At 43.3% G+C, this 10470-nt stretch overlaps 1 protein-coding gene across 4 annotated transcripts in view; it reads left to right on the forward strand.

The window, feature by feature from the left end:
* The window catches only part of LOC109896328 (kinesin-like protein KIF21A), a 43022-nt gene that overhangs the window by 1261 nt on the left and 31291 nt on the right, over positions 1-10470 (forward strand). The window lies entirely within an intron of this gene.

The raw sequence follows: 10470 nt of genomic DNA on the forward strand, positions 1-10470 counted from the left end.
ACGTTAAAAGCATTTAACTGCAAGGACTATCCATCTGCATAGAAAGCACATGCCTCATGAATTATTTGCTAGCTTTGTATAAATCAAATCAAATTATATTGGTCACATTCACATGGTTAGCAGATATTAATGTGATTGTAGCGAAATGCTTGTGATTCTAGTTTCAACATTAATATCTAACAAGTAATCGAACAATTCCCCAACAACTACTTATACACGCAAATCTAACAAGTAAATTGACGTTGCTCTTATATCCAATAGTTCTTCCCGGCTGTATATAATAAGACTTAATATTTCCTGGGGTAACAGTGTAACAAACAATACATTTTTTTTAAAGCAAATACTGCATAGTTTCCTAAGAACGCGAAGCGAGGCGACCATCTCTGTCGGGGCCATTACTGTACGCATTTGCCAGTTATTTTTTAGTCTCTCTCTCTCCTGCAACTTTAATTTGGTCTTTTGTTTCCTCGACAATCAGGCTCCCACTCTTTATTCTCATGGAGGAGCCAGTGGAGAGAGTCTATACAGGACAAGGCCAACTACTGTATCTAACTGTGATCACGAAAACGAAGACACGCATAGATGATCAGATAGCATGTAATCACATGTTCATAATATGTAATATAGGACCCTGAGTTCTAAAAAATTTGCTCTAAATCTCCCACACACCATTGCCTCTTCACCTGCCCCTGGGCCCTGATATAAACTTTGGTACCTGTCACTAATCCAAGTGTCCAGTGTATGGGCCAGTAAGCAGATCCCTTAAGCCCACAGTAAAGGGATACCTTCCCTGACCCTGCACCTTACTGCTCTCTCTGCTATTCTGAGAACTCCGGCCCAGCAGACCAAAGCTTACTTTATCACATTATGTACACATCGACTCACGGCACCCACACGCTGGCACATCCTTGCCAAGTCCCTCTCTAAGCCTGTAGCCCGCTTTTCCTTTCTCTCTCCCTCTACCTATCCCTGTCTCTCTCACACACACACACACACACACACACACACACACACACACACACACACACACACACACACACACACACACACACACACACACACACACACACACACACACACACACACACACACACACACACACACACACACACACACACACTGGCACGACAGCCGTTACAGTGGCTCATAAATAGATAGGCACTGTTTTTTCTTTCACGAAACCCTCAGACAGACGCAGACCTCCAGTACAAAATGTTACACACACTCCTGAGATCTAGAGAGTCATTTCAGAGACAGCCCTGTGTCGGTCTAAGCCTGTTTTCTGCTGTTGCCTTGGGTCCATTAGGCTGATTGTCTGTCTGTCTCTGTGTCAGAGGAGTTCTTGCATGGTAACATCAGCTTTGTCTGCTGTCTGCCAACCTGTCTCAAGGATAATGCTATTATATAGGACATTTCATCTTCTGATATAATGTAATACTTGCAGCCTGGTGGCCGCCAGATCTGTATGTGCTTGCCTTGATCCAACCATACTGACTTGAAAGCACATAATGAGTACGTATCTGGCATCCAAGCTGACACAAAAAGTTCAAGCATCCACTTAATCATTCTTGTCGTGACTTTACAACATAATCAAAGCTGCTATCGTTGCAACCACATTGTACATTAGCCTTGACGAGTTATAGTATTATCCATTAAGAAACCCTCAACCCACTATTCAATTTTGAGTTTGCATCCCCTCCCACTGTAATTACTTCTGTGTGCTGGTGGAGACTGTCGAGCAGCAACTAAGTACATGTTTAAGACAGGTTGACTGACAGGTTATCACTGACTTGTAGCATTTGAAACAGACACCACACACACACACTCACAGCGATCACCAATGTAGCTTGTTGTTGTTAGATACACAGCCTGCCGGTGCTAGTTGGCCAACTGCTGTCAGTTAGCGAGGCTTAATGCTTCAGCCCCAGTTTCATGCACAAGGCTCATATGGTCCATTATCATCCTAATGCTCTTGTGAAGTTAATGAGCGCGACAAGTAAAAGTTCAATGTTTTGGCACCAGAAGTGCACAGTCCTGTTTTCACCGATTCGTTGGTGCATTACTGCGACGGAGTCGATCAGTGACTCTCATGAACATATGTTTTCCGACGCTGCTCTTGAACATAAATGACTGGCGCATAGATTTTGGTTCCACTTTTTCTGTGCTTTACACAACTTCATTTTGTGCTCATTACACCTGTTTCATGTTTTTAGGCCAGCGCTGTTAAAACACACAGACAAGGCTATAGCTGTCCTGGACACAACTATATTGAAGTATTTATTCACTGGGGCAGTATCGTATGAGTTCAGTCTAAATGGAATAAACATGGCCCATGTAAGTGTTAGTATGTTTGATCAAGTAAAGTGTGCCCGGAGGAGCCAGTCAAGTGGTCGTTTCATCAATATCCTTGAAGTGAATGAATTATGCATACCCTCAAGCCTGGAGCTAGGCTACAGTGGTAACAAACAGTGTTGTTCGTTTCAGGTTTCAAGTTGTTCATGTTAGAAGCTAGACAGGCCTTTTACACTAGTTCAGGTAAAGTCAAAAGAAGACAATTATTTCAGAAAGCAATAGAATTTACACTATAACAGATATGCCTTGTTATGTTAGTGTGAAATATAGAGTGCAGCTTCTGTTTCAGATTTTCATGTGGGGCATAAGTCACCAAAACAGCCGCTATTGTGCAATGGGACCAAACCCTCACAGAGTAACATCCTTTCCACTAGTCAAACTGTCTCCATGATTAAAACCAAAAAATACTTATACCCCTTGCAGTTAAGACACTTTGCAATTAAGAACTTTTGTAGCACCACAGCTACTTCTAAAGTTCAGTCCAAGCCTGGTACCTTTTTTAAAAGATGTGGTTATGACTTCGGACACCTTGTCTATGCTGACCATCCACACCTCCCATTGGTTTTTCAGTGTCTATCAAAGCCTAGCTCCTCCTCCTGCTCTTAGCCCAGGGTGAATTACTTTTAGGAGAAGAGTGCACTTCCTGCCACGGCACTAGAAAATGTTATGGTTTTACAGTACATTCATGATACGGGGTGGCAGCGTAGCCTAGTGGTTAGAGCGTTGGACTAGTAACCGGAAGGTTGCGAGTTCAAACCCCCGAGCTGACAAGGTACAAATCTGTCGTTCTGCCCCTGAACAGGCAGTTAACCCACTGTTCCCAGGCCGTCATTGAAAATCAGAATGTGTTCTTAACTGACTTGCCTGGTTAAATAAAGGTTAATAAATAAAACACATGCACAAACTGCCATACAAATACATGCAAACCAGCTGCAGGCACACGTCATGTGATATTGCAACGTGTCCTTACCTTACTACGGGAGACAATAACAATAGTTACAGTACCTATTCAATTTCATCCACTTCTCTCAGTATACAAGTAAGGCTACGTGTTGTAGCTGAATCCTTCTGGCTGAGACTCCTCTATGTGTATTTTACTCTTAGGCCATAACTGATAACTGAGTACTTCTTTGTGTCTCTGTCAGTGTTGCACCTTGTATCGTTCCCTCGCCTACAGCTTCTTTGTTTATATATAGAGAGATGGGTCTTTTGACTCTCTTCTGTCGACAGGCACTTTGCAGCTGAGCTGCTGCACTCAACCGCCAGCCCAGTGATGTAGTCAAGTCACTAAACCTTGAGTCCGCGTCGAGTTCCCAAGTCCCTAGTGTTCGATTCCGAGTCCAAGTCCAAGTCCTTTATACTCGAGTACTACAACATTGCCCCAGCCTGTTAGCCAGAGGGACAGAGTGTTTACTTTCTAAAATTAGTTTGATTTTAGTTTCACACACAGATATAAGATATTTATCTTTCACACAACACACAACAAGATCATCACAACATGCCCTTAAACCCAAACATGACCAAAATACAAGCCCTTAAAACAGCACAACAGAATATCACAAGATAAGCTTGTGTTGGCTTGAGGTCAGATACATTAACTTAGCCCAGATTGATAAACTAATGTGTTTTAGGAGTCTCACTGTTATCCCATTGCCAGAAGAAAATAACGTGTCTCTCAATTTATTTTCTGCAATTATCACTCATTGCCCTTGGCTGTGTCATTGCAAAACATTCTTGGGTTGTTTTCTCCCATCCGAAATAACTCCAACTCACAAGGTTGTATGTCTGCTAGTGTCATCCTCTTATCTGGTGTTTTGACAGAGTTCCCTTTGTGGCATAGTGCAATTTAACTGCCCTGAATGTTTCCACATATGATCGCTGTTATTTTGTGTCATTCATCATAGTGCTTGGCTTGAGGAAGAGAAGATGGGTGTGTGTGTATGTGTGTGTGTGTCCTTTGTCTCTTGTCCTGGTTTCCCCCCCTAACTGACAGTGTGAAATCGACAGCCACTGCGTGGACCCCTGCTCCTCTTTTCCTGCTCTTCCCTGTAGCTGCAATGTGACCTCTGACCGAGGAAGCATTAGAGCTGTGGCCACTGGTCAGTGAACCCCACCCCGCCCAGTGTGGTTACCCTGTGAATGGACATCACTCGCCCGTGTAGAAGAGCCCTGACAGATTTAAGCCAGGTGAAGAGAAGTGGGGGTTCTTGAGTTGCAGAATTCTCTGGCTAGAATCCTCTGGCTGAATCTTCCCCTTCTTTCACTAGTGGCCTTGATAACTGAAGTGACATCATTTTCCTGTGTGGAGACTGGACACTAAGAGAGACATTTGTTCATTCAAAGACCATTTGTTGAAGACATTTTAGGAAGAAGTTTTAGGGAAAAGTAGTTTGGTTTATTTGGTTGGAGGCGCTTACATGTATCGTTTGCATCAGTTGAGCGTTGTTGAAATCTGCAGAGTTTGTCTTTCTGTGCTCTAAGGGGGAAAAAGCCTGTTACTACCTGTTAATCACAGAGCATTGACGTTGAGAATTATCCACTGACTTGCTTCATGATCTCCAGTAGGGTACTTAAAAATGGACAGACTGTTCCTAAAAGCAAGTACAGTGGAATATAACTTAGTTTGAAGACTGAGCATTAAGCACTGACACCGCTGTTGTCAGCTGTTATTTTTTGCTGTAGCTATGACTCACAGTGATGCTCTGTAAACGTAGCTTAATGCACGTATTCCACCATTACAACCCTGATATTATGACAGACTCTAAACAATGTGTCAGTCAGTGAGTCAGGGGCCTCTTAAGGTCGAGGCAAAAAGAGATCACACCTGATGTCCTGAAAAAGGCAACCGATGAACAGTGAATGATGACAGATGACATCGTCATCCACACGCACAACACACAGTGTTGCCGTTTGCGTTTTGCTTCACAATGTCATAATTGAAACAAACACACAACATTGGAGCATGAAGACAGGAGCACTTTGTATGAAATCCACTCCATATGATGACAGTGGATGATGTCAGTCATGTGACAGTGGAAGTAATATTCCCATTGAGGTGCCTTTTTCTCCACCCAGCCCATTTCTTCATCCTCCCCCAGCTCATCTCCATCAGAGGCATATCATATGACATCGGCGGATGTCATCAGATAATGATGATGATGATGACAATAAGAATATTCCCATTAACCTTTTACTGCAGTGGGCTAAATCAGGGTCTACTTTGAGAGATAAGTATGCACCTCACACATATGGTTATGGGCTTTAAAAAAAGACACCTGTAACATGTCAGAGTTTAAATTTTGAGTTTGCATCCCGACATTACACTTTATATACAGTGCCAGTCAAAAGTTTGGACACACCTACTCATTCCAGGGTTTTTCTTTATTTTAATTTTTTCTACATTGTAAAATAATAGTGAAGACATCAAAGCTATGAAATATCACATATGGAATCATGTATTAACCATAAAAGTGCTAAACAAATCAAAATGTATTTTATATTTGAGAAGCCCAATCCACATTATGGCAAGAACAGCTCAAATAAGCAAAGATAAACAACACTCCATCATTACTTTAAGACATGAAGGTCAGTCAATCCGGAAAGCTGCACTCGCAAAAACCATCAAGCGCTATGATGAAACTGGCTCTCATGAGAACTGCCACAGGAAAGGAAGACCCAGAGTTACCTCTGCTGCAGAGGATAAGTTCATTAGAGTTACCAGCCTCAGAAATTGCAGCCCAAATAAATGCATCACAGAGTTCAAGTAACAGACACATCTCAACATCAAGTGTTCAGAGGAGAACAAGTGAATCAGGCCTTCATGGTTGAATTGCTGCAAAGAAACAAGCAATTGACATTAGATCGGTGGAAATCTGTCCTTTGGTCTGATGAGTCCAAATTTGAGATTTTTGGTTCCAACCGCCGTGTCTTTGTGAGACGCAGAGTAGGATGACCTCTGCATGTGTAGTTCCCACCGTGAAGCGTGGAGGAGGAGGTGTGATGGTGTGGGGGTGCTTTGCTGGTGACACTGTCTGTGATTTATTTAGAATTCAAGGCACACTTTACCAGTATGGATACCACAGCATTATGCAGCGATGCACCATCCCATCTGGTTTGAGCTTAGTGGGACTATCATTTGTTTTTCAACAGGACAATGACCCAACACACCTCCAGGCTGTGTAAGGGCTATTTGACCAAGAATGAGAGTGATGGAGTGCTTCATTAGATGACCTGGCCTACACAATCACCCAACCTCAACCCAATTGAGATGGTTTGGGATGGTTGGACCGCAGAGTGAAGGAAAAGCAGCCAACAAGTGCTCAGTATATGTGGGAACTCCTTCAACTGTTGGAAAAGCATTCCAGCGGAAGCTGGTTGAGAAAATGCCATGAGTGTGCAAAGCTGTCATCAAGGAAAAGGGTGGCTATTTTGAAGAATCACAAATATAAAATATATTTAGATTTGTATAACACTTTTTTGGTTACTACATGATTCCATATGTGATATTTCATAGTTTTGATGTCTTCACTATTATTCTACAATGTAGAAAATAGTCAAAATAAAGAAAAAAACTTGAATGAGTAGATGTGTCCAAACTTTGGACTGGTACTGTACAGTACGTCACAGAAAACTGAAATATAACAAAACCTTTTGACATAGAAACACCAGATTTTAAATTATGTTTATTAATTATGAAATCATGAAAAATATTAATACAATTCCACCCATTAGGCCACTAGGTCATTTGACTGCAGGAAAGGGCTACAGTGCCATTTCCTTCCCCATCCCCTCTCTTCTTCCTCTATCCCTGGGCATCCATTAACCCAGGCCTGTTCTGCTCTAACCCATGTCATAGAGGGCGTAGCTGAAGCTTTTCATTCTTCTTTCAAGGGGACCTTTCAAAACTGATTGAGACACTTGTTGTACGCAGCACAACAACAGAACCATTTTTCGGCATTTGTGTGTGTGTGTATCAGAAGTTCACTGTAAATCCGGTGTCTAAAGTTCCCTGGTCTCAGTTTCAGGTGCAGTGAAGGGCCAGAGAAGAGTGTGTGTGTGTGTGTGTGTGTGTGTGTGTGTGTGTGTGTGTGTGTGTGTGTGTGTGTGTGTGTGTGTGTGTGTGTGTGTGTGTGTGTGTGTGTGTGTGTGTGTGTGTGTGTGTGTGTGTGTGTGTGTGTGTGTGTGTGTGTGTGTGTGTGTGTGTGTGTGTGTGTGTGTGGAACGGTCCCTCGTTAACCTCTGCTCTACAGCATCAGTGTCTCAGGTTAAAATCAACCTGGGAAGTAAAGGGTCTGTTCCAACGCTCATTAAAGGCCCAATGCAGTCAAAATATGTTTTACTATGGTTTACAGTATATCATGTTGTACAAAAGCTGATGAAACTAACACTGTAAAAATGTGATCAAATTGGATCACTATTATTTAACTGATAGTGGCTGGTTGAAAATACAATCTACACAGGACCGTCTAATCAGAAGGTTTGCATAGGGTTTTGGCTTTCCATGGAGACATCACCATGCAGTAAATTGATTAATAGACCAATAACAACGAGAGTTCCAAACCTCTCAGCCAATTTAACTAGGCAAGTCAGTTAAGAACAAATTCTTATTTATGATGACCACCTACCAGGGAACTGCCTTGTTCAGGGGGCAGAACGACAGATTTTTATCTCGTCAGTTCGGGGATTCGATCCAGCAACCTTTCGGTTACTGGCCCAGCGCGCTAACCACTAGGTTACCTGCCACCAATAACAGCTTGTTTTTAGTTTCCCCCTCCCAACACAGAGACCTCTCCTAGACAAATTTAAACTGTTATTTTATTTAACCAGGCAAGTCAGTTAAGAACAAATTCTTATTTATCCCTATGGAACTCCCAATAACAGCCGGATGTGATGCAGCCTGGATTCGAACCAGGTACTGCAGTGACTCCTCTTGCAGTGTCTTAGACTACTGCGCCACCCTGGAGCCCTAATTAAATACAGTAAGGTACTTAATTGTTACGCAGAAATGATTTGCTCTTGATATTAAAAAAACGTCTGCATTTAAAAACCCTGTTCCTAGTGCCTGTATTCCCAAGGTACTTGGCCACAATTTAACCTCTGATATGAGTGGAGTTAAAAAGCCAGCCGCCTAACTCTATTCTCCTCTCTTTGCAATGTGTGGACACAGGGCAGCAATCCTCCCTCTTCTTTCTGTTTTCTTCTCAAATGAATCCGAACAAGTCTATATGAGTGAATGATTGATTGTTTCCTGTAATCTAGTTGTGTATATCGTGCCGGTTGTTTCCCTTCAGTGTGGGTCCAGATGCTTCTCTGGACTCGTTGTAGCTCTAGAATTAGATTAGGGCTGTGACTGCTGTGGTTTGCAGATGGGAAATTATATGTGATGGTCTCTCAGGGGACCATTGTGGTTGGCTGAGGTGGAGGCAGGGGCTGAGGTCAGGTCCTGATCTGCAGAGAGTCAGCATGATTAAGCTGTGACTTAATCACCTTTCTTACCAGTATAGTTATTATTATTCATGGAGATCTACACACATACTGTATAGACTCAACCATATCCATAGCAGAGAACACTGCTTATGACAGTCACCAGCCTTCCCCGGTGCAGCCAGTGCACCCTGGCCTCTGGCCTGCAGTACATTTCAAATTTTACAAGAGCCATTCTGTTTGAAGTGTGTTTGTTTAGTAGGAGATTATGCTGGCGAGAAATGTGACTGTGCTACCGCCTGGCCCTGCGTCTTGCTGCCCTTTGAACCAGGTCAATGTGTGGTGGCGGTGGTAGCTGTGTGGAGGAAGGGGACAGAGAGAGAGAGAGAGAGAGAGAGGGACGGAGGGAGAGAATGAGAGAGACAGAAAATGAGAGGGAGAGAGAGTGAGAGGAGAGGGAGAGAAGGACAGAGAGAGAATGCGACAAAGAGAGACAGACAGGCAAGGCTGCCCCAGATAATTCGTACTGGGTCCATTAGAGAGAGAAAGGAGAGTCTCGGCTCAGGCCCAGGACAGATGCTTCTGAATGGGGTAGAGCTATAGTGAGCTAGCCTGGCGCTGCCCATTTTATTCTGAGAGGGGTTAGTGAGTTACCAAGTGCCGTCGCCGTGGTGCATGGCTCCTCTGGCTGTCACCGTAATCGCTGTAATGAGGTCTCCAGCGTGACGCTAACTCGACATGTCACATGAGGAGAGTCTTTCAGGAGCTCTACGGTGTGTGTCCGTGCGCGTGTGTGTTGGCTTGCGTGTATGTGTGTGCGTCAGTCCATGTGTGTGTCAGCCTTTCATCTCACAGAAGCGACCTATCCCACCTCAGTTCACTTCAGCCCACCTCTTCTGAACCGGATTATTGCATACTTTCAACATATATTTTATATTCCCTGAAGCAGGCTTAACCTGACCGGGGGGTTGACTGAGTTGTCATGGAGGGTAAATGTACAGTCGTTATCACAGAGAGCTAATAGCTCTCTGCTCAGTCAGTCAGTCCCCTTGTACTGTGTTAGGCAAAGGCTTTGGGTCCCCTATAGAGGTACAGGAACTGGAGAGTTAGATTACTAGAAAACAACACATAAGACTTCATACTTTTTGGCACAATAGTGTAGTGTTGTCCTATGCTGGTCCTGGGGATGGAGATGGACTCAAAGGGTGTATATTTTTGGTTCAGGCCAGCACAAACACACATCTGGTTCAACTAATCACCTAATCACTGATTACCTTGATTCGTTTTGTCAGAGCTGGGCTAGAACAAACATTTACACCACTCTGGATCCCCAGGACTAGTGTTGAAAAACACTGCTGTAGTCTAGAGGGTGAATTAGTGCTTTAAGTCTACATGAAGGTAGGGAGCAGCTACTGTATATGTCAACCATTATTCACCCTGATGGATCCAGTGTTTTCATTTCACTCATAGCCTAAAACCTGTCAGTCAACTATCCCAGCTAGAGGACAAATGTAATGTACACAAGTGCACTACTCACTCACACTGCACTGTGAAGTGTGGTCAACACTCATAAACTTCTCATTATATATAATGTCAACAGTGAAGAGGCGACTCCCGGATGTTAGCCTTCTAGGCAGAGTTAGAAAGAAAAACCCATATCTCAGACTGGCCAATAGAAATAAGAGATTAAGATGG

Source organism: Oncorhynchus kisutch, linkage group LG9 (assembly GCF_002021735.2).
Source record: "Oncorhynchus kisutch isolate 150728-3 linkage group LG9, Okis_V2, whole genome shotgun sequence".
Lineage (NCBI taxonomy): Eukaryota > Metazoa > Chordata > Actinopteri > Salmoniformes > Salmonidae > Oncorhynchus > Oncorhynchus kisutch.